A 26,325-nucleotide genomic window follows, 5' to 3' on the forward strand; every position below is an offset into this window, starting at 1 on the left:
AGAATTCATACTGGAGAAAAGCCATACAAATGTGAAGAATGTAGCAAAGCTTTTAATCAAAAATCATGCCTTACTCAACACCAGAGAATTCATACTGGAGAGAAGCCATACAAATGTGAAGAATGTGGCAAAGCTTTTAATGAAAAATCAAACCTTACTCAACACCAGAGAATTCATACTGGAGAAAAGCCATACAAATGTGAAGAATGTGGCAAAGCTTTTAATAAAAAATCAATCCTTAATCAACACCAGAGAATTCATACTGGAGAAAAGCCATACAAGTGTGGAGAATGTGGCAAAGCTTTTAATGAAAAATCAAAACTTACTCAACACCAGAGAATTCATACTGGAGAAAAGGCATACAAGTGTGAAGAATGTGGCAAAGCTTTTAATAAAAAATCAACCCTTACTCAACACCAGAGAATTCATACTGGAGAAAAGCCATACAAATGTAAAGAATGTGAAAAAGCTTTTAATCGAAAATCACTCCTGACTGAACACCAGAGAGTTCATACTGGAGAAAAGCCATTCAAATGTAAAAAATGTGGCAACGCTTTTAATCAAAAATCAAAACTTACTCAACACCAGAGAGTTCATACTGGAGAAATGCCATACAAATGTGAAGAATGTGGCAAAGATTTTAATAAAAAATCATACCTTATTCGACACCAGATAATTCATACTGGAGAAAAGTCATACAAATGTAAAGAATGTGGCAAAGCTTTTAATGAAAAATCAAACCTTAATCAACACCAGAGAATTCATACTGGAGAAAAGCCATACAAATGTGAAGAATGTGGCAAAACTTTTAATCAAAAATCAAGCCTTACTCAACACCAGAGAATTCATACTGGAGAAAAGCCATATAAATGTGAAGAATGTGGCAAAGCTTTTAATCAAAAATCAAAACTTACTCAACACCAGAGAATTCATACTGGAGAAAAGCCATACAAATGTGAAAAATGTGGCAAAGCTTTTAATAAAAAATCATGCCTTACTCAACACCAGAGAATTCATACTGGAGAAAAGCCGTACAATTGTGAAAAATGTGGCAAAGCTTTTAATCAAAAATCATGCCTTACTCAACACCAGAGAATTCATACTGGAGAAAAGCCATACAAATGTAAAGAATGTGAAAAAGCTTTTAATCGAAAATCACACCTGACTGAACACCAGAGAGTTCATACTGGAGAAAAGCCAAAGAAATGTAAAAAAATGTGGCAAAGCTTTTAATCAAAAGTCAGAACTTACTCGACACCAGATATTTCATACTGGAGAAAGGCCATACAAATGTGAAAAAAAGTGACAAAGCTTTTAATCAAAAATCACACCTTACTCGACACCGGAGCCTTCATAGTGGAAAAATGCCGTACAAATATAAAGAATGTGGCAAAGCTTTTAATCAAAAATCATTCCTTACTCAACACCAGAGAATTGATACTAGGGAGAAACCATACAAATATCTATAATGTAGCAAAGCTTCTAATTGAATGTCACTTCTTAGTCAACACCAGAGACTTCTTATGGGAGAAAAGCCATACAAATTTGAGATTGTGGCAAAGATTAATCAAATATAACTTATTTGACACCAGAGAATTAATATTAGGAAAAAGCCATACAAGTTTAAAGAATGTGGCAAAGCTCTTTATCAAAGATCACACATTTCTCAACACCAGAGAATTCATACTGGGGAGAAAACATACAAATGCAAAGAATGTGGCAAAGCTATTCTATTAGGAAAAGTATTGTTGTTCACAAAATATCTATACTGGATAAGAACCATGTAAATGTTAAGAATGTGGCAAATTTTAAGTATGCTTCAAGTGTTAAGAAGAAACAGGTCATTCATACTTGCAACAATTCTCACAAATCCATAGACTGTAAAAGTCATTTCCTGTAAGATAAAACCTCATTGGTCACCAGAAACTTCATACTAGGAAGAACAATTACAATTGCCCAGAGATAGCTCCACAGCACTGACTCCATAAAATTCCAACCCTTGCCCAACTGGCCATTATGCATTAGCCCATGGAAGTGGGCAGGAAGCATGATTGGATGCTCTGGCTTCTTTCCTTCTGTGGACCTCTTTAGGTTCAATTGTCATTTCCTCAGTTTCTCTGTATTGATTGAATTCAAATCATCTTTTTTTTTTCCCAAAAGCAATATTTGGACTATTTGTACCAAACCAACACATTAATAAAATTATCTTATGCCTGAAGTCTATGATCACATCAATAGTTTTCCCATAATCTCAGCTGGACAGAATAGTCCTATATCAATGTCTTATTTACTTATTTTATTTTATTTTGGGTGTATACCAAGGATTAAATTCATCTGCACTCATCCACTAAGCCACATCCCAGCCCTATTTTGTATTCATTTAGAGACACAATTTCACTGAGTTGCTTAGGGTATCACTTTTACTACTACTTTTACTACTGGATTTGAACTTGTGGTTCTCCCTGCCTCAGCCTCCTGTACTACTTGGATGCAAGGCATGCATCCCTGAACCCAGAAATCAATGTCTTTTGCTTTGTAGTTAATTAAAAAATTTACTCAGGATTTCATGTCCATAAAAAGCATTCAAAAGATGGTTTTGTCACAATTCAGGCATCAGATTCTGGCTTTTAAAATGTCCTGCATGATACATCTTAGCTTTCTACATCAAATGCAGAGTTCAAAAGTTTGAAACCAGGTGGCTGAGAAACAAAGATATAGAACAGCAAAATGCAACACATGTTGTGGTTAAATCCACACGTGTAGTGGGTATAAATGCTCACACGAAATAGACATCAAGAGGCCTGTACATGACCCCTGAGGTACCTGAGCCTCCATTCAGACTTTGAGCCTTCAGAGGGTCTGCACAAATGAGAAAGAAGCATACTACCTTTTCCCACCCGTAAACATACTATAGCGTTTACTAGACAGACCACAGGAAGCACTGTGTGTCTTTGTACCAAAGTGTGGTTCTACTTGCATATATATGACATCAGTTTTAGAGAACACTGGGACAGTACCTGATGAAACATAGTTGCTTTTTTTCTATTAATAGAAAACCACAGCCCTGCACATTTTTGAAACAATTTTGTTACAGTTGAAAAAAAAATAAGAATGGTTAAAAAATGGTGTCAATGAAAAGCATTTGAACTGATGAGTCCATCCTTCCAGTAGCACTTACAAGGATGCAGTTTTGTCACCCAGAAAAAGGCAGGTATGTCCCAAGCCACACTGTGAAAGCTCAGAAAGTTATATCTTTCCCTGGACCCATCCTTGGCTCTTCAAGTTGCTTTACCATGTGAATGATGTTTTTAACAGTTAATAAAGTATGAGGAAATCTCTTCTACTGCAGTACTTCAGGTTCTTTCAGGATTCTGGAAGACTCAAACTTCAGCTGGGCACACTGGTACACACTTTTCATCCAAGCAGCAGGGGAGTTCAAGGAAGGAGAATCACAGTTTCAAAACCAGCCTCAGGATTTCACATGAATCTAGCAACTTAGGAAGATCCTAACTCTAAATAAAAAGATTTGGGTATGTGTCTTAGTGGTAAAGAGCACTTTGGTTTGATCCCTAGTTTAAAAAAAAAAAGGACAAAGAGGCTCAGGTTTTGTGGTCATCAGACTCAGTTTATGGTGTACATAAGTCTGAATTGCATTATTTAAAAACTTTTTTAAAAAAATTATACTAGCTTTAGTTACTTAGTGATCACCATAGTGCTATAAAGCACAGATACCTCCACTAACTTTTACTGTCACAGAAATACCTCTATAATAATCCCACAATATTAAGATGATGCCTCTGTTGATGGAGGGATTCATTTGGTAGCCTCTGTTCAATTACTCTCTCACAACAGGTGTGCACTTAACCCCTGAAAGTTTCAGTAATTCAGACTCAAAAATCATGCCTTACTCAATACCAGAGAATTCATACTGGATAAAACCCATACAAATGTAAAAAAGGTGGCAAAGCTTTTAAGAAAAGATTCTGCCTTATTCAACACCAGAGAACTCATACTGGCAGTGGTTACACCCAGTGGACATTGGGCATTCTAGAGGCAGTTTTATTTTCAAGTAGGGAATAGGATTACTAAACATCATCATGATGGGCAAGGCTCTTACCAAAAACAAGCCTTTGGTCTCTAAGTTTTACCATGCTGAGGCTCAGGGTAGATCATACATGCTGAAAAAAAAACTGGTATTTTTCTAATTTTTTTTTTCTCCCAGTGCTTTAAGCACAATGATTGTCTCCCAGTAGTGAGGAAGGGAGGAAAGAAACAAGAGAAGGAGACACACAGCATATTATCTCCTTCAGGCAGGAGAATTATTAATTTGGGCCTGATTGTGGTGCTACTAAGTCTATGTCAAAGAGTTCTACCAATCTTCCCAAACTTACCAGTCTTGGGTCACTTGTCAGTATCAAGCCAGATGCCCCTACTTGAACAATAGGCAAGATTCTTCCTTAGCAGAAACCCCATTGAGTAAGTAATCTTTCCACCTCTTCTTTTCCAAGAATGAATAGTGAGTCATTGAGGACTTCACCTGCATTCTTTTGCACATACGCGCGTGCGCACACACACACACACACACACACACACACAAAATTAATATTCCGGCCATCAGAATCTGCAACCCCATGCTGGAGCTGGTGACCTGGGACATTATCTTGCCATCTCCAAGAAAAACCTTAGACTTCTGATCCTGCACATTCCAGAATTTTCTGTGCAGTGTTTCACTTTCCCCTTCCAAGATGGCATCCGAGAGAAAAAAAGCTACAGTGAGATTCAAAGCCTTTTCACTGCCATCTTCTCTGTATCTGAGTACTCTTTCCTTGTCCCATACATCCTGAGTTTGTGCCAGGCAGTTATCACCTGGTGTCAAATTGAGGATAAACGGACAGGGGAGAGATTGTTGAAAGGCATCAGAATTTTGGCCAAAATTTATGGCTCACTGGAAGACACTCTATTAAAACAAAGAGTCCTGTTGCTCTGCAGTCGCTCACAAGGCTGCATTGGGTCCATTAAGCAAAAAAAAAAAAAAATGATCACAAACACCTTTCCTTTCCTGAGGGAGCAGAGAGCAAGCCTCTAGAAGAACCTACAGAGTCATTTTCTTTTCTTTTATTTTTTTCCTGGAAATACAAAGTACTTGTGTTACCAAGGCCTTTTACAGTTGTGACTCTCTTCTTTGACAATGGGGCTTTGCTTACCATCAAGGGGATAAATTCTTAAACTGTGTATGTGTGTGTGTGTGTGGGTGGGTGTGTGTATTTTGGGGGAAGAGGAAGTTACTGTGGATTTAACTCAAGAGCATTTTACAGCTGTTCTACTATACCTGAAGAAGATCCCTAGATGTGTTTTTGAAATTTTACTGTGAGCCAGGATCTCACTAACTTGTTCAGGCTGACCTTGAACTTACAATCCACTGGCTTCAGTCCCTTGAGTCACTTGATTTATAGGCATGGACCACCTCACCCAGGCATGCATCACTTCACCCAGTCATGACCTTCTGGAGAGAGCTAGTTTTTAGAGATAGTCAGCCATCTTCCCAAGTTGTTCATGTCAAAATTAACTAATATAATTATCATACTACCAATATCCTTCTAATTTTGCCCCAGCATCCAAAGTCAGTCTTTGTGTGATATAATAATAGCATGTCCAGTTACCAGAATAACAGAGAAGGCTCCTGCCCCCTAAAGCTCACTGAAAATATAATAACATAATAACCCTAAATCCACTTATGCTGTATCATCTTTTCTTCCTGTGCAAATAGAAGAAAGTTCTTTTACATGTTCTCCATCACCTCCCACACCCCTGTCTCCTGACCAACCCTGGAGCTTCCCAAATGGCTCTTCACTACTGCTTATAGAAAGCTGTAGCTCTCTGTGACAGTGCATGTGTTCATGTGCATCTCCTATATATGATTAAAACAAACCCTAAGGATTCTTATGACAATGGCAAATCTATAAATCTCCTCAAAAGGGCCAGAACAACTGCATCTGTAACCTGTACCACTTAGACTTGGTCATAGGGAGGCACTGAAGCCCCTGCTTTCTGTTAGGTCTTCCCCATCTTAGTGCTTGGGAACACAAAAGGCTTCCAGAGGTGGGAGGAAAGGAAGGGCTCTGCACCTGGAATGTGGGAATTGTGCAGGCACTGTTCCTGTTGCATACAGTCTCTTCCAGCATTGTTGTAAACGTGGATTGCAGAAGAGGTTCATTAGCAGATAATGTCCACAATAGTCTGGAGTAGAGCTAGGCTTAGATTCTTCCCACCTTCTCAGTTACCTTCCTTATAAACACTTTAAAGCGTCAAAAAAAAAAAAAAAAAAGCAGGCCATATGTGCTGGGTGTTCATAAAACAGAGTATACCTTTCAGGAGAAAAAAAAATATTGTCTCTACTTTTCTCTTCCAAATTGGTATTATTAGGGACTATGACCATATCTCTGCCACTATCAGGACTTCAGGCTGTGGGCAAATAGTCAGCCTTTCCTGTATGAGGAGGTGGACCTGCACCATTTTAAATAAATTTCCTGCTGCAGTACTATAGTAGTACTGTAGTCAAAGACCCTGGCTTCATATCACTTCCTGGAATCTGCAGTAAAACCTGCCTCAGCATAGGGACACTTCAGGGACTCTGATGAGAGCAACCAAGAGAAGCCCCCAGCCACCTGCAGAGTGCCTCCACTGGCAAACAAAACAAAACAAAACAAAAACAAAAACAAAAAAAAAAACCAACGCTCGCCATCTAGTGGTCTTATTGGGCATCTGTGGGGATCTGCACATCATGATCCAGAAACTTTATTTAAGAAAACCATGGTCCATCCAATCATGGTTACAGTGCAGTAACATGGCCTTTAGAGATTTTTTTTATCTTTTTTAAATATTTTGTTTTTAGTTTGAGGTGGATGTAATTTTTTTTAAATTTTATTTTTATGTGGTGCTGAGGATCAAATCAAGTGCCTCATGCATGCTATGAGAACACTCTTCCACTGAGTCACAAATCCAGCCCCCTTTAGAGTTTTTAAACAAGATATTAGGTATCACTTCAATCTCTGGAAGTGAAGTAAAGGTTAAAATGTTTACAGGGATTGACTCTTAGCTGTGGGTGTTGTGGTTGAAGGTCTTAATGAGATCATTGCTACAGTATTCCGTGAACATCTCAGCAGTAGAGATCCATGCACCCAGCCCCTTGGATCTCAGGGTCTGTCAGCCAGGGCTGAAACTAGAAAATTTTGGATGCAGGTCATTAAGGTGTAAGTTAGTGAGGTCATAATAACTTTTTTTTTTAAGTGGTGAAAAATATTGTTCTTGGAGGAGAGACCAAATCAGGGCACAGATTGTAAGCCCCAACCATGCAACTGAATGGATCATAAATATTAAGATTTGCGAGCCACTCTGAGTCTCATATAATAAAGCTGAGCTGCAACCTGAGAACCCACATTTCTATCCAGTTCTCTGGTAAAACTGATGTTTGTCTGGGGCCCAATCTTTGGGACGTAGGATCAACAACAGTATGATTTAGGCTAAACTACTTCTTGCTAAATGATAGGGGACAGATGTGAGTGGTGAGAGCATGAGGTTCAGAGAATAATTCTATAAAGTAGGGGTCACTGTGCTGACCCCCACATGCTTTTCTCTTCATGAAGAAATTAACCTTCTACCCTGCCTGCCTTAAGTGGACGTGGTAGATCACATTTATCAGTAAACTGTTATCTGCAGGAGAAAGTCAGGTATAAAATAAATGTCCATAAGAGGAAGCCATGTTACCCTAAGAAGGGAACTTTTGTGACTCTTTCCACATACCAGATTCTGAAACCCAGAGAGATAAAAATATTTTTCCTAGCTCTAAAATCTACAAGAATTTATGGTTAAGAATCCAATTAGAATCAGTTGCATTGGCCAAGGTGACCTAAAGTTATCATAGTAGTGGGGACTTGACAGTGGGATGCCATCCAGCAGTCAGTTCAAAGTTAAGTAGTAGGCCTGTGTGGGACTCTTTGGAAACTTCTCTGGGATAACCAACAAAAGTGGATTGTATGAAAGGCACACTGTCTTTCTGCCCTCTCAGAGGACCCATTATCTACTATGAGAGTGTCATCTTTCCTTGTTTATCTATTCAATAAATTCATGCCTGTTATTCTGAGTGAAATGTCTGAAATCTTTTTGACTTAGTTATAAGAATTAGAGTTTGAAAGGGGGCCTTCTTACTCTCTCAGTTTATATGAAGTCACCAACCTTGTATCATTAAACATTTACAAAGTTCTCATGATCTACATTAAGCTTGCTCCAGCTACACTTTCAAGATTTACAATGTTATAGTCTCCAGCTCTTTCAGGAAAAGCCAAAAGATAGAGCTAAGATCAGCTAAGATAAAGCTAAATGGTGTGACTGTCTTTTTCCTCACACTCTAGTGGTTAGGACCACCAGGAGATAAGTTTGAGCCCAGTTCCTGTGCAGCAAAGACCTTTGTTTCCCACTTCTGCATCCAAATTACCAATGAGGTTAGAATGGTCATCATCCACAGTATGTGAGGCCAGATATGAGATGTTTTCACAAGATACATGTGCATTTTCATCACTTTCAAATAAAGATTTGCATGTGAGGTGTTTTATGCTAGAAACTCACCAAAACAAATGGTAAGCCTGTGCACTGGACAACCAGAAGAATTTCATCAGAGGATCAGTTCCATCCTGTATCTCCAGCATAAGGGGCTCTGGTAAATGCTTGGCTCAATAAACCACTCTTAGTTTAGAAATAAGCAATAATCTGATCTCCACCCACAAATTCTGTTCAGCCTATTCAAACCACTAGTACATGTAGCCAATCAGAAGTTATCCCTGCTCAAGGGACACTCAAGAAACTGGAATCCATAACCTGGCTTTACCTGTTCTACTCACTCAAGAAATGTATCTCAGTTGATATGGTTTTTAGTATGCATTGCAGAACTAGTAAAAAAAAAAAAATAATGTGCCTGAAACTAGAAACAAATTATTGGTTATAAATATATAACAGTAAAACAAACTAACAAAAAACAACACTTTCAGAGTTAGTTTCTCCACTGAGCAACATCCCCAGCCCCATTTTGTGTTTTATTTAGAGACAGAGTTGCTTAATACCTTGTTATTGCTGAGGCTGGCATTGAACTCAGGATGCTCCTTCCTCAGCCTCCAGAGCCACTCGGATTATAGGCATGTGCTACTGCACCTGGCCCCAAATTTGTTTTCTTTTACACGTAAAATATCTGTGGATATTTGTGACTGAGGCACATCTGACTTCAGGAATCAGTGTCTTTTCATCTCTCACTTTCCATTTTATTTTCTGGCCTCCCCTGTAGTCATAGTTGGCAATAAACTTTTCATGCTCACTTTCTATTTTTATTGGTGGCCCTCTGGAAGAGTATGTTCAGACCAGCTCAAACCCACTTTGCAGGTTATTCTATGAATTCCTGGTCTGGGTAACCTGTCTGACTCACCCCATATGGAGCGGAAAGCAGAAGGGGATTCCCAGGAAAAAAACACAAGCAACTTCTGGAAGAAGAGAAAAGAGATACTGGTGATAAATAACACATCAGACTCCCTTCTGATATCCAGGGAAGCCATTGTCTATACTGTAAAGCTGAGAGTCTATGTTAGTTCATGACACTGTCCAAGCACTCAGGGCTCAGAACATCTCCACTTTATAAATGAGGAGACTAGAGCTCACAGGGAGTTTAAACTTCCTGTCAAAAGCCATTGGCCTTGAAAGTGGTAGACCTCAGTATGAAGACAAATCCAGACTGTTTTGAATCAGTGTGGACCACCCAGCTCAAGGCTACTCTCCATCAAGTACAAAAAGATTATCATTGACATAGAGGAGGAAGAGGGGAGGCAGGAAAGATAAAGATCCCCTGATAGAACTTCACATAGACCCTGCACTGGTAAGTTTGCTCCTGAGTTTGGGAGGTTTCCTGCCTACTAATATCTTCTAGTGGTTGATAAACATATATATTTCCACATCACCTTCCTAATTTTGGCATTCATATTGTTTTTTTGTTCACTTAGTTTTCTTAAGTCAACTTCCCTGGTATACTTACAGAAATGTCCTCAAAACCTTAAGTGTTTGTGGCAGTTTTAAACCAAAATGAGTAATGCTTGCCTCAAATAAAAATTACATTAAAATTCCATGAAAGAATTTAATAAAAGGCTAGCCATCTGTTCACCATTTAATATCATCCCACAACTGAGGTAGGGTCTTCAGAATCAATTTGAATAATTAGAGCTACCAGGTCACAGAAGAACACAAATGACCACTATGCTTCTTCTCCATATGCAGTTTTCCATTCCTGTAATTTCCTCTGCACTCTAAGAGCAAGTCAAAGGAAGTACCAGGTCCTCTAAACCAGGATTCCAGGTTATCCTACCCCAAATGTGGCCAAGCGTCCACACCTTTCCTCAGGCACTAGATCCTGGCCACTGCACCCCCTAGTTTCTGAACACATACTTTTATAGGTGTATAAATTTATTCAGGGGCCTTGATTTCTTCCAGCACTATTTTCTGTGAACACTGTATCGTGTTGTAACTTTCATTTTACCTTTAGTGTGATTATTGCTTTAAGTGCCCTGGGAAGAAGTCACCAGGTTTGCAAGGTGTATCCAGGAAGCCAGGCAGTGCTAGGCCATGCACATCTTTTCCAACTTTTCTTCTGCCTATCTGCTGCACAAATGTCTGACTTAGACCAATTTTCAGGGGAAGACACAGAGGATACCAACCCCAGAATAAAAAAGGGACTTTGAGAGTAAGAACAAACACCAGTCACTGTGAAAAGAAAAAAAGTCAGTCCTCAGGGACCTGGTCTAATTATCTTGCACAAACAGCTAGGACAGAGCTGTATTTGATCAATATTTCCTGATTCCTTGCACAAAGTTTTCTTTTATTCAACTGAGATTATTTCTATCACAAATGACATTGATCTCCTTTCTCTAAGGACAGAGTGTGCAAACTTCTCATTCTAAAATTGTCTAGTCTGTGGAACAGCCATGTAGTCATAATGACTTTCTCTCACCTAGGAGATGAACCACGTGACCTCCTAGAAGCTAATGATCCTATAGAAATAGAAATAAAAAAAAAAAACTTGGAAAAACAAAAGGATATAGAGAGCCCCACCACACCTTGTCCTCATCCTGAAGACTCTAAGACATTTCATCCTGTGGATGGAGAAGGCTTCATGTGATTGCATAAACCAGAAGGCTGCACATACAGTACATTTCCTTTGTCTCAGAAAGCAATATGAAGTCGTTGTGGCTTGAATTCTTTTCTCTCACAGTTGGCCACTCAGCTCCCTTCTGCTCAGCCCTGTTTCACAACTGGGTTTCAGTCTGGCTCCTCTCTCAGTGCTGGTAAGGGTCATCCTTAGGAGGTCAATGCATACCACCTGCTCAAAATCTGTACAACTACACCAGAGAGATACCTGAGTATGGGTGAGAGACACAAAGAGTCTAAGGAGTTGAGATCCCAACAATTTAAGGACAGATATTATCCCCAAAGCCTAGACTTCCAAGAAAGTGTGGTCTTGTGAAAAGGGAAGGGAGAGGAAAGAAATCATTCCCCAATCCAGAATACTACCTCTACACTCACTTCTTGTTTTATTATTTAGCATAAGATGTTTATTATGATTATTTTTAGAATGGCTAAAAACTATAAGAAACCCAATCACCCAATATAGCAATATGGCTGGGTATCTATGGTGCAACTACTCTACAAGCTCTTATGCAGACCTAAGAATGATGGTTTAAAAGTATGGATGGTTTATTTCAGATATTGTTCATATGTAAAAACAAATTGTTAATTGCATGTGTGATGAGATTACTACTGTGCTGGTTGATGCTGAATTTCTTGAGCAAAATGTTTCAACCCATATACAACTATAGTGGTCCTAGTGAACTTCTTGATAGTGCATACAAATATAGAAATATATGACTGATGTATAATCCCTGTTTCCACTCAGTGCCTCAGAGTGGCCTGGGATACCCAAATCTGGCCTGCATGCCCTGTACAGCTGTCCCTAAGAATTTATGCTAGGAAGCTCATCCAGGTACCAAACCTGTCCTGCTTCATAGGAGGTGCCACACCAAGAAGAATGACACTGTATTTTTCAGAGTGCATGTGGTCTTGAGGAAAATTTTTTAAAAATTTAAGGCTTGGAATGGACATTCCTATGAGAATGAATGTGTCAGTGTTGCTTGGAGGTTGAGCCCTGACCCTAATCTCAGGGGGTTTACAATTCAGGATGACTATTCACAGGTCTTGCTCCTTCTCCAGTATTGTAAGAGAACTCAAGGTCACTAGTACCTGTCAAGTACCATGACCACAGTTCTCTGTGTCTGTTTCTCTGTCTCTCTTCTTGCCCATTTTTTTTTCAGCAGGATCCCACAGGGAGTTCCTTCATCAGCACTATGTAAAGCCATATTTGGCATGCTTCTTGTTAACACTGGGATGAAACTAGAGCTTCCTTGTTGGGGCTGCTACCTCTACTGGTTGGAAAAAGAAGGGGAGTGTGGGTCATGTCTGCCATTACCAAGAGTCTGTGCCAGCATTAATCTCAGCTCTTGGACCAATGTGCCCAAAAGGGGTGTGTGCATTAATTAAACCTTGAAAATTCAAGAGGATACTTACCTCAAGTTGTGACTTCCAGAGATACATTGTACACCATAGCTGGGAGCATCTTGGGCACATTGCTACCAGTCTCAGCTTGGCTTAGCTAAGGAACTGGTCTTTGGAGAAATGGCCCATCCCTCTCCTAAACATCTGAGGACCAGGCCTCGTTTGGATTCACTTACACTTAATTGAGGAAGGTGTATTTTTGTCCCCAATATGTTTCATTTCTTTCTTGCTCCCTATTTGTTTTCCCTCTTCTCACCCTATATTCATTTTTTTCCATAATCATGGTCATGACAACAGTGTTAAAGTCATCCATGGACTCATGGTCATGTGTATTAAGCTTCAGAGTCATTCCTTCAAGTGAAATCTTGTCCACACTTCATAAATAAAGCAAAACTGGTTCCCAGAATGCCATAGATGCTGCTACCAAAAAGCAAAAGTCAAAAACACTGAGAAGGCAGCACCTCTAGCAATTAGAGAAATGCAAATTAAAACTACACTGAGCTACCATCTCATTCCAATTATAATGCCAATTATCAGGAATATAAGTAAAAGCAAATTTTGGTGAGGATGTGGAAAAAAAAGGAAACACTCAAACATTGTGGTGAGACTGCAAATTTGTGTAACCTCTCTGGAATGCATTGTGGAGATTCAAAAAAAGAAAAATCTAGTATTTAACACCCCCCCACTTTGAACCAATTATCACATTCTTATATATATATAGTAAGAGAACATATATGTATATCATATATGTACATATATGACTTGGTATCAGCATAATATAGTGTGACAGAGTCACATCAATGTTTATAGCAAAACAATTCACAAGAGTTGAACTATGGGACAAAGCTAGATGCTCATCAACTGATAAATGGATAGAGAAATTGTTGTATATATAAACAATAAAATATTACTCACCCATAAAGAAGAATGACTCTATTACATATCCCAGTAATTAAATGGATATGGAGACTCTCATTGTGAGTGAAACAAGAAAAAAAAAAAAAAACATAGGTGGAATGTTTTTGCTGATATGTGGAGGTTAAACCACAATAAATGAGAGAGGAAAAGGGGAGAAGTTCAGTAGATTATCCAAAGATACCTTCAAGAAAGGTAGAATAGATAGGAATAGGAAAGACATTAGAATGAATAATTAGAATAATTATGAATTATTGTTTTAACTGGACAAAATATTATTTATTTTTCTGGTGCTGAGGATTGAACCAGATCTTTACATGTGAGGCAAGCACTTTATCAATGTAGTATATTCCCAGCTCAAAATAATTATGAATTATAAATAAGAGTTTCTATGCTTGTATAATTTTATCAAAATGGATTCTATGCCATTAAACTTAAGAATAACAACTAAAATAAATTAAAAAATAGGGAATAGGAACATGAAACAAAATTGATAGCATAAAAGTCTGATGATTAAATGTCTTTAGGTTCATTTCAGAATTTTTTGAATCTCTCCCTATGTGGAGTCTGCCAAAGGTATTCAGGCCTGAAAAGAGAAGAAGGGACTGCACCCTTCTGCATTGATATACAGGTGAAGGGATCCAAATGAGAAGATAATCTCAAGGTCCCCCATGTTTAACTAGGGCAGAGAGGAGCAAGGTGCTTGATTATATATTTATTTAATGGCACATACATGGAGATATATATAGAATTATAAAAATATGGAATTAGTTTCCTGGATTTACAATGAAGGCCAAATGTTTTTTTCCTTGAAGAAAGAAATCCTTGACCCTCTTTTAACAATAAGTCTCCTCTGTATTATATGACTTTTTGCACCCCTGATATTTGGGGAGCAAGATACAGAGCTCTCTTTTGAATCGTATCAAAACAAGCAGGCAGAGGTGAGAAGTAAGTAATGCTGTTTTTTTTTTCTTTGTAAAGTACAGAGTATCCATCTGCAATTAAGGATGCACCCCTTGGCAGGGCTTTTTTGACTGTTGTAGGAAGGCAGGTGAGCACCCAGGTCCCAGGATCCAGGTGAGTGGTGGGAGCCAGAAAGATTACCCAGGTTTGCCTTGTTCTGTGGAAAGCTGCCATCATGTGGCCACCATAGGTATTTCTTTCAAAAAATGTCTCACCAGTGACCAAGGGAGCCCAGGGACAGCTGGATTTTACACATGCCTGTGCTCTCTGAGGTCTCTTCTGTGCTAATCTTTTTATTCTGCCTCCAGATTAAACCACTTAGAGAAAAATCAGGCTCTAATGAGGACATCCACATCCAAGTCTACTACAGAGCACCTGTCAAGCCTGCTGGAAGCACTCACCAATGTGGGCAAAAGGCAATGTGTTTATTTGGCACTGAATATTTCTTTTCTGTTTCTACTGTTTTTGTTTTAGCTACCTGCCCCAGGTAGCCCATGTATCAGTCAACTCTACTGGCTTTCCAGTACTTTTACAAGTTGTATTGACAACTTTCCAACAAACTGAAAGACCATATTCATTTGCATATGTTTAAATATATAAAAGATAAAAAGTCAGCACTCCAAAGAATGCTTTGTGATAGTCTTATTATAGGAAGTGGCCCAGGTAATGAAGCTTTGAAATCAACCTCAATTTTTTAGCATTAGAACCAAATAGAACTCTGGTAACCAGGCACACACATTCCATTGAGGGTGCATTATTCATCTCATTTAAATAAAGGTGTATTCAAACCTTCCAGGTTTCTAGGCACAAATATGTCCAGAGCACATTTGCATGTTGGCTCAGCCTTCACACCAGGACCTATGACTATTTATCAGAAGGCATTTATGGGTAAAAGAGAGCAGTTTAGAGAAGACCAATCCAGGCAAGTCCTCATCTGGGATCAGAGCTGGAATGTTTTTTGACATTCCCCTTCTGTGTGTGTGGGGGGGGAGGGAAGTAATTGAGGGGCACTTTCAATGGCAGAATTAGGTTATATCAGGACATGGGTGGTAAGGTGGATCTTTAAATATTGGATTCTGGTTTTTTGTTGTTTTTTTTTTTTTAACTAAAATTACTATCCAAAGACCTTATTCTGTAATCCAATGTGTGGAGGTCTATGCATATATTTCATCTATTTCTAATCTGTGTATAAAATTTTTCAGTGGGAATGTCATCTTTGGAAACAGCCAGTATTAATTATTGTCCTACATGTAAATCAAAATTTTTGCCAAGCTCCTTGTAGACCATAGTAAAGCTACTTGTTAATTCTGTCTCCTGGGGAAAGAGGAAGTGCACCAGAAAACTCACAGTGATATCTGTGGTGTAAGGTTAGCTAAGCCTTCTGGAAAATTGTCTCTTCAAGAGAAAAAAAAAGCTGGAGATGGCCAGAATATGCAGAACAAATACCCAAGATGAGGAATCTCCTAAACTCTAAGAATTTCACCAATTGAATCATCTACATGGACATTCCAAAAGAATTCTAGATTGTATTATTCTCCCTGACAACATAATACATGTAAATCTTCAGATTATATACGTGGAGAAATAACAGAGAAATCATTTTCACTTTGTTGTCAGTGTTTATTGGGCACTTATATTTCTTTTTCTGTTGCTACTGTTTTTGTTTTAACTACCTTCCCCAGGTAGCCCATGTACCAGTCAACTCCACTGGCCTTCTAGTCCTTTATGAGACTTATATATGAACATCCTTACTAAGAAAGTTTTGACACAAAGAGATTACATAAACAAAGGAGGTAAATGTAGTCTATTGTTTTATGGACGTGCCATACCAGAAAAGAAGTCTCTTTAGCCCCATCTGGTAAGAAGCTATGTCCTTGAATGCCTTTAGAATATTCTAGTAAGAAATTTATTTATTTATTGTTGCAGCAGGTCAGCCTTTCAATGCTGTTGGAATGTGATTTGATCCAATTGTACATTCATTCAACCAAGGGGCAGGGACAGTATATGTGTATCCTAATGGGCTGCATCAGTGTCACAGGGATCTCATAAGACAATGAATAGACTGAGTTACACAGATATTTATTTGTCCTAATTCTTGAAGTTTTACATCAAGATACTTGCTGGAATGATTTCCTTTAAGACCCACTCTTTGAGATGTAGATTGCCATCTTCTGTCTCCATGTTTGCAAGACATTTTTCTGGGCTTCTCTGTGTCCTTAGAAAGTAGGTTGCTCTAAACATTAAAGCTTCAAATACAATTGATTATACCTTCTGGCACTATTTGCATATTAAGTGAACCAATTAAAATTACCAATAATTTGAAAAGAATATCCTCATTTAAGAGTCCTAACTCAGTCTTTAATGAAGAGCTAATTTGAGAATAGCTTGGTTATTTTTCAGCCAGTGCCCATGTAACATTATTCTTTGCAGCTCATAGTTCTGTTCTTCAGTAGATATTTAGGTGTCACTCTTACCCCTGAATTATGTCTAGCTTCTAGTATTAATTTGGCCAGGCCTGTTGTTTACTAGTACAGCTGTGGGCTTTCCCTCGGTTTTTTTTTTTTTTTTTTATTGAGCTGCATTTGATATTACTTTCTCTAATGATAAATCAGTAATCACTGCTTATTTTTCTTTATTCTTTTATCAATTTTATTTACTTTTGTTTAATTAGTGGTAATCTATTACAGAATAGTCACTTTGTGATTGTTTAAGCATTATTTCAAGGTTTTCTTGTCTATCTCTAATTCAAGATATTTTTATAATGCCAGACAGGTTTTCTTTATTTCGAGATTTAAGTTGTTAAGAAGAATATTTGGTATACATTTTAAAAGATTGTATTTTTAATCTAAAGACAATATTCTGAATATAAAGGTTTTAAAAATAATAATTTTCCAAAGAATCATGAAAGCTTGGATTAAAATATATTTATGCAGCCAAGTGGCTTCACTTAGGTGAATAATTTTTATGTAAGAAGATTTTGTTGTGTTTTGTTGTTGAAAGCAGATATTCCTGAGACAGTTTTCTGAATAGATTTTATTAAAATTATGAAAGTAACTGTGGCATCAACTTTTTTTCTCCCCTAATGGATCACCAATGGAATCTCCTCTTTATGCCCAGTTTGGTCATTTGTCCACCTTGACCTTCAAATACTGTTTGAATCTAGAGTATTTTTAAACATATTTAGCAAATATTTCCATTTTGGTTATTGAAACAGGAAAACAAGCCTGAAATATATGTAAAAGTCATATTTAAAAATTTTACAAGTACTAATTACCTTAGAAAGTGTGATAAGTGCTATCACTTTTTATTTTTTATGAAAAGTAATTTAGATATACACTTTATATCAAATTCAATCATAAGAGATGCTTTTTTTGTTTGGGTGAAACAAAAAAGAAAGAAAGACAGCTCAATATCTCATTGCCTTAGAAAATTGTTAGGCTGAGCAAATGGCAGTGTAGAGTTTTTTAGAAATGTTCTGGCAAATACCACTCAGAGTTACTGGAGATTGAACTCAGGGGCACTTAATCACTGAGTTACAACCGACCCCATTTTTGTATTTTATATAGAGATAGGGTCTCACTGAGTTGCTCAGTGCCTTGTAATTCCTGAGGCTGACATTGAAATTGTGATCCTCCTATCTCAGCCTCCTGAGCCACTGGGATTAAAGGCATGTTCCACCATGGCTAGCTGTGTAAGATATTATAAATCAGTATATGCATGACATTTTTTACAAGTTTATGTGTTACTCAAAGACGTATAGCTTTTTTGTTTCTAATGAAATTCTACTTTTAATTGAAGATGGAAAGAGTCCTGCATTGCTCCTGCCCATATTGTTGACAGGAAAAATCATATGTCATCAGATGTGTTCTGTACCATCAGAGGTGCTTTTTAGCCTGAAAGATGTTGGTAACCACTCTGGACAGTACAAAAATTTAAGTTCTGAGTAAGGGGTACTGAATGGTTATTGCACCCCACAATATATTTGACTTTTACCCTCACTCGAATAATGAGGTGTGGGTCCAATTTTGGGAATCACTCAGTGAGGTTGAGTTACACACTTCTGTTCCTTAGGAATCCTATCCCTTTTCACTTTTGGGGACAAAATGTTCCATGGAACTTCCCCTTGTGTGTCCCCTATATAAGAATAAAAAATTCCAGTGGCTCTCACTCTTTCCATGGAAACTAAAGGTTGGAGAGCCATCCCAAAGTGTATAACGGTACTTTTTTGTCTTATGTGCTTCTTTTACTGTTTTCTTACTTTTTGAAATAGAGTTGTGAACACAGCATACGTCAACCAGCTCCATTGGATGGCAATAGGAATATTTGTCTGGAAGCCTCCTACACATTGAAACATTGCATCAGCTTTAAATTTCCTCAGTCAGTTCACAGACACAACAGGAGTGAGAGATGTTTATAGAGGGAGAGGAACCTCTTCTCCACTCCTACAACTTGTTAATGTTATCTCATGTTGAGCTTTTATGCTTACAGGTAATTTTTCTTCAGTTTGAAGAGAAACAGTAAAGTCTTATTTTCCAACTTGAAAAATTAATTAAATACCTACTAATAGTTCTAGTGGCTATTATATATTGAGGACCTCTTGAAACATATCTTTTTTAATTCCTCCAATTGGATTCTGAGGCAAGTATAATTAGTTTCCCTTACAATCCTCACAACTGCAGATTAGAGCTGATAACTTACCCAAGGGTACAAATGATGAGCTAGGATTCCAACCCAGGTCTACACCCCATGCTCTCTTCTGCATCAGCCTAATTCTTCTTTACAATTTACTCGCTAAACTTTTTTCATGCTCTTGATAATTTTTTCTCATATTGTTTTCTTTTTCTTCTTTTGTGTAGACGATTGGCTTTCAATTTGAAAAAAATAATTTCCAGTTTTGGCTAAAGATGGAAAGGCATTTTACTTTTACTGCTGCCCAAATGGTTTGCAGGCAAAAATCAGATGGCTTCAGCTGTGTTCTGCACCACTAGATGTTTCTTTAAAAAATCTGAAACATTTGACCAAAAGTTTATTGTGCAAAATAAAACATTTTTATGCTTGCTATGTAGGTTATATTTAGACTAACCTCAGTTTGTGTAGCAGTGTCAGTTATTGCTATAATTCAAAACTAGAATATTTTTTGATATGGTAATGGCAAGCAGCCATGGATAACCCTTAGGATTTCTAGCCTGATCAACTGATAGGATAGATCTTTTCCTGAAATGATGAGACCCTTTTTATATTTATTTATTTACTTACTTGAGATACAAGTTTGTATGTGTGTGTGTGTGTGTGTGTGTGTGTGTGTGTGTGTGTGTGTGTGTCTTGATGGTTGTGTATGCAGTTTATTTTGGACTTTTGAAATTTGAAATATATATTGCTTAGTGAATGTTTAGAGAATTGTATGTATTGAATCCAAAGTAAGCAAATGTATCTAGGTTAATTTTGTCATATTAATAAAATTTAAAGTTTTTTTACAAACCTTTAAAACATGTGAGGCAATAGGTCCATCTCAGGGACTCCCATTGCATCAGGCATGCTCTTATCTAGGAGTCACAGTGTTGGGTTTGGTTATATTTTGTAAAAATAATTTTTTGGAGTATATAGGGAGTTGTATAACTGAACAACAGAAGAGGACTCAGCAGTTGTAAGGGTTGCTCTTTTGTTAAGTGAGCAAGTAAACAGTGAAATGGTTTCCCAAAAACATAAGTGCCTAATGTCTGAAAATTGTGAACATGTTAGGTTACATGGAACAGGGGAATTAAAGTTGAAGAAGAAGTGATAAAATGACAAGGATGGAAAGAAGGAATAATAGAAAAAGGGAGTCTTCAAGTTAGTGTGGCAAGATTTAGTATGTCTTACCCTATATCAGATACACACTCAAATGCTGGAATCTCTTAGTCTTAACATCTTGATCAAAGGCTTTATCCCTGAGAGTCACATTTCAGTGTATGTTATGTATACACAAAGAGGGAGAGGTCTAATTTTCTCAAGGTTCCTCTTCTCCCTCTGGAAAGGGAAAGGGTTAGCATTTCTTATGTAGTTCATGTAGGAGAGGTAGTAACTGAATCCTCATACCCACCTTATAGCTGTTCTCATTTGCATTTTTGGGCTCTTACAACATTACTGTCCTAAGATAATGATTTTCATTAAAACTCTGAGGTAAGAGAAGAATCTTTTATTCTTTTTAAATATCCTGGTTATTTTATATTGGAATAAGTCTGTTTCAATCTGTAAGTGTTTCCTAGTTTTTGTTTGTTTGCCTCACTCACCTCTCATGGTACTGAAATTGAACCCAGGGAATTCTATATCTACATCCCGGATTTTTTTTATTTTGAGAAAGAGTCTTACTAAGTTGCAGAGGCTGGCCTCAATTTTGTGATTCTTGTGCCTTTGCTTCCTGAGTCACTTGGTTTAGAAATGTGTGACACCACACCTGGCACAGATAGTTTCCTAATCTTACCTAGCCCATAAGCCTAGGTTTTGACCATCTAAAACATCTTTCTTTTTATAAGTATATTTGGCCTGCTGATGTGTATAGCAGATATAAAGAATTGGTGCAGCTGAATGAATGAAAGGATGTGAAGGAAAGTCAGGTACTGTCTGTAAACTTCATCAGAAGAAGCAAAACTAAAAGAGTAACCAACCTCAAGACAAAAAGTGTTTAGAGCAGAAAAATATCCTGAACGAGCAAATGATATTTAGAAAAAAATGAGAATAAGATATAAAAAACATGAGAAAAAGTTTTAGGTAATCATGGATTATATTTTTCTGAGAATATAAAGAATGCATGTTTATTTCCTTGATTTACTAAAATCAAATAGTTAATTTTCTATCATTGCATTTGCATGTTGGCTCCTAGTCTCTTGGGTCTTTCTCCTCTCCCTGATTGGGAGCTTGTATAACTCTCCAGAGTTGTAGATCCCTTAGGGTGTACTGCTACTTTATAAGGTGAAATGTTAAACTCATAATTCAAACTACGGATATCTGGGCATTATTTTAGTATCCTTAGGTCCTTCCTATAACTCTCTTAGTTTTCCCATAATTACAAACAAGAGAGTATATAATTTACGTAAATAATATTCTACAAATAATACTTGACTAAACATATGAAATAATTAATGAAGACATTATAGCATTATTTACCCAATAGAATGTTTTACTATTGCATCGATTCATTAGCAAAGTGAATAGTGGGAGATGTGTGACCTAATAACATCATTAAATGCATGACAAGGTTAACATTAAGAAATTCACACTTTATTTAGCAACAAATTGGATCTGAAATGAAATATAAGTAAAAACGCATGGTGGACCATGCTGTGACCCTAGGGACGTAAGAAGCTCTGCAAGTTCAAAGTCAGTCTCCATAACTTAGTGAGGCCCTATGCAACTTAGCAAACCATATCTCTAAATACAAAAGAAAAAAATCTGAGGATGTGATTTACTGATTAAGTGCCCCTAAGTTTAAGGGGCACTGAAAATTTTAAATTTTAAATTTCATATAAATCTTAAGAGACTTCTGAAATAATCAACTCTGAGTATTATTATTTCTCTAGTTGTAAAAAATGAGACTCTTTAGTAATTGTTGATTTATACTAAAATTATATCCTTTTAGGGATGCACAATTCTATACTTGTATTTCCTTATTTCTACAATATCAGCTAAAGATGTTAAGAAAATTTTCAGCAAATGTCAAAAGCAATTACCCATTTTCTACATTTAAATGATTTATTTCCACCTAGGTCCCAAATACTTCAAGGGATGGGCTATACATAAGAAACTTACTACAATCTTTATATTTGTCAAGGTGTTTTTGTAAATATTTTGCTGTTATCTAAGGTACACACTTTGGACAAATGCTACTCCACATTTGCTACAGATATGAGGTCAGAAATTAAAAAATGTCGGAAATTTGAATACAGTCTTGGACACATTCTTTGGGTTTCTATATGGTAAAAATCCTCCAGTGTTTTAAAAATGTTTGATCAATGGCCAAAAGCTTTGCAAAATTTTTTTCCACATATCCTCTCACTCGTATGAATTCTGAGGTGCTGAGTAGGGTGTGAACAATTATTGGAGACTCTGTCACCTATTTTACATTTATATGATTTCTGTGCTATCATGTCTCTGGTGTGAAATAGTGTTGAACTACTGTGAAATAAGGGTTGATTCATCCTTAAAGACACTGATGCAATGTTTTAATTAGAAAACTTCTCTCCAGGGTAAAATCTATAATGTTTAGTAAGATGTGATCTTCAATATTAAAAGCTTTGCCATTCTTCACATTTTTAGGACTTCTCTCTAGTGTGGGTTCTCTGGTGTCAAGTAAGTGATGATTGTTGATTAAAATATTTGCCACATTCTCTACATTTGTAGGGCTTCTCTCCAGTGTGGATTCTCAGGTGCTGAGTAAGTGGGGAAGAAGAAACTTTTCTACAATTTTTAATATTGTCCATTTGGGAACAAGGAGAAATTAATCATTTGTTTCAGAAAAATGGACATTTTACAAAGAAACTCCCAAAAGGATCACTTTTAGAAATATCTTTTCTGTGCAAATGTTTGACGGGAATTTTAACTCAGTGATACTTCTATAATTGGCCAAGTTAAAAATTGATGCATGGACTAGATTTCAAATTTTCCACATTGACTTTCACTTAAAAAATGGCTATGGATTTATTCTTAAAATACATATAAATCTCCTCAAAATAATTGAAATACATTGAATTTTTGTTTCAGATATTAATTTTCTCTGGTGTCTTTTGACCATAAAATTTTTATCATAAATAGGGACTACTGATTGATTTTGTCTATTATAATACAATTTTTGAACTTTACTCTCACCTATATTTTCCCATTGTTTTCTTGGTTGTAAATAGTCAAAGTCACACTTTCCATATCTTCCCTCTCTCTCTTTTATTCCCTGCTCTGGTAAAATTTCTCAAGGATAATGAGAAGTCATGGCTGTAATAAATAAAAATAGCAAACATGTTTACTTACTGTACTGGGCTGAGTATATTTTGCAGACCTAAGAAATTACAGCAAAAAATAACATCAGCAGGAGAGTGGATTATTAAATCCAAGTCTATCATTACTGTAGAAATATATAAATCAAATAAAAATAAACACAGAAAATCACTTTGAAAATTTTCCTAATCATCTTTGTGTTCACAGTATCCAAGATGATTACATTACTATGGAGAGTAACATAGTAGAGAAAAATACATTGTGTTACACAAAGATTTTTCTCCTTCAGAATATATTTTCAAAATCTACCAACTTTCTTCTGTTTCATTAAAAAATAAAAATATGAAATGTGAATATTTGGGGACTGTTCAAAAAGGGGTTCCTGCTTACCAACAGAAAAAAACATGGCTAAATCAACTGTAAGCAAAGTTATGAATTACTCAAAGGGAATAGTCAATTATCATTTAAAAGAAGTTTACTGAAATAAACCAACACATAAAAAAAAAAAACAGAATAAGAATTAGTCAAGAAATGTTACTAGTAATAAGCAGAAAATGTATGTTTAAAGACTTTCTTTAGAAAATGTCTGAAAGGGTCAGGGGTGGTTGTACATAGCAACATAGGAGGTTGAGCTAGTGGATCAAAATTTGAAAAAATGCAAAGTGCTAAATCTCTCTTAAGTTCTCTGTCAAGTACTAATAAACACATCTCAGAAAATAGGAAAAATGAAACATCCAAGCAGCTCAGTTTTCTAAGTTGTAAAGACTCAAAGTAGGTTGTAATCCAAGTTTAAAAACTCAGGATACTGAGAGCATCCAAGAGAAAATGATGGGTCACCTAGAAATGTGTAACTATATAATTGTGAAATCTTTAGTCAAATCTTCACAACACAGGAAGGATTTTGAGTCTATCTATATTCAAGGGATGAAAGAATAAAATTTTATCAACCAAGACATTATATTCACAGCTACTACCTTTCAAAAGAGAAGAAAAATGAAGACTTTAAACATATAAAAATACACACACTATTCATCAACACTGGATCTGTTCTCCAAAAAGTACTAAAGGTGATCCTTCATAATAAAATGTAAGTGCACAACATCATAAGTCATATGAAATTTTAAACATTTCTTGGCAAAAACAATTCTATTTTATTGTAATGATGGGTCTCCAAACATGTAATTTTGCAATAGAATTTGAAAGAAAAAAGCATAACAATACTGCCAATAGGCATATATACCTGTAACAATAATATAATTTTAAAAGGACACATAAATATATTCAGTTTTTGTAATAAAGTGAAGTCAAGTTGGTACTCATACAAAGTATGAGTAGGAGATTCTTCATTTTTAGAGTTTTTTGTTGGCAAATGCAAGATTACAAAATTCTGATCAAAACAAAACTTGGATATCTGAATTAACTCTAAATATTGGAACTGTAGGTAGTGTACAGGATACTCTAAATCTAAGAACACACACATACTGAAAGCAAAAGGATATAATAATGACACATACAAAATTGATCGAACATAACCTGGGCTGTTTAAATTATAGTACACAAAACATAGTTTAAGACAGTTATAGGACATAGAAGATGTTTTAAATTAAAAAAAAGAAAACTTTGAAAAGAGGCAAAAGAGAGAAAAGGACCCTTTCCCTAGGTTCTGAATTAAGAATAAATACATTCGCTACATACTTCATACTTCCCAAACACACAAAGAAAACACTGAGAGGGTTGAATGAAAACAAAGAATCACTGTGATACTAAGAGACATGAATCCCCACTTACTGAAAAAGGAAATACAGTGAAGCAAAATGGTAATTGCAAAGCATAAGACTTTGAAAATATTTTGAAACTACTATAGACTTATAGAATCCCTGTTCTTAAACTCAAGTGAGATATTATGCTGGTTAGATCAATTTTATATATTAAAACAAAGGTTAATAAATATTTAAGTGATAGTTATTTTGTAACCAACATGGAATAAATATTTGAAGTCAAAAGTGGTAGGGATTTTCAAAAATTCCTAAATATGTGTCAGTTGATTGAACACTCTTCTGCATGCTGTTGTTCAAAATTGAAAGATTAAATTTAAAGATGTTTATACTACTTAAAGTTAACTAGAGGCTCCATGTAGTATTCATCAGCCTCCCATAGTTATTTATTTTTTTTGCAGAGAAATCCATCCTTTAAATTGTATGAATATCCCCCAAAATACAAATAAGACTATTTCCCTACTTAAAAAAAATATACTAAATGTTACAGCATTCAATTGTAAATGCAAACATGGAGTCAGGTAGACGGAGTTCTTAGTGAGTGTGGCAATAAGCCCTCACATCAATAGCAAATTAAAAACATTGCACACCAGTGTTGTTACATTGTTATTCAACAGAGCCATCATGGGGGACACAAACCAAATATCCCTTGAAAAGAATGATGAGCCATATTTGAATATAGAGACTATAAAACTTTAAAGTCAAAGAATTTATTCTAATTATATATTTTACAAAATGTGTGTACACTAGGTTAACTGAAATGTCACAGAAAGAATACTGCAGAATTCTACGAACATGACATCTCTAAACTAAAAAAGAAGCTTTCTGAACAAAAGAGAATAGTTTTGTGATGAGGAGACAGAAATGAGCCCTTGCTTTCTAGGCATTCTTTAGTTTTTTTGAGATGTAAACTTTGTAGAGATATATTGCATAATAATTTGAATTAATGATACTGAATTGTATATTTAAAATTTTGGAGACAGTAAGTTTTATTTTGTGGTTTTGATTACAATGAAAATTAAAAGATAAAGAGAATTGCAACATTTCTCAAAGCTACGTTTCAAATAATGTG

Source organism: Spermophilus citellus (assembly GCF_964194105.1).
Source record: "Spermophilus citellus genome assembly, contig: SCAFFOLD_36, whole genome shotgun sequence".
Classification (NCBI taxonomy): Eukaryota; Metazoa; Chordata; class Mammalia; order Rodentia; family Sciuridae; genus Spermophilus; species Spermophilus citellus.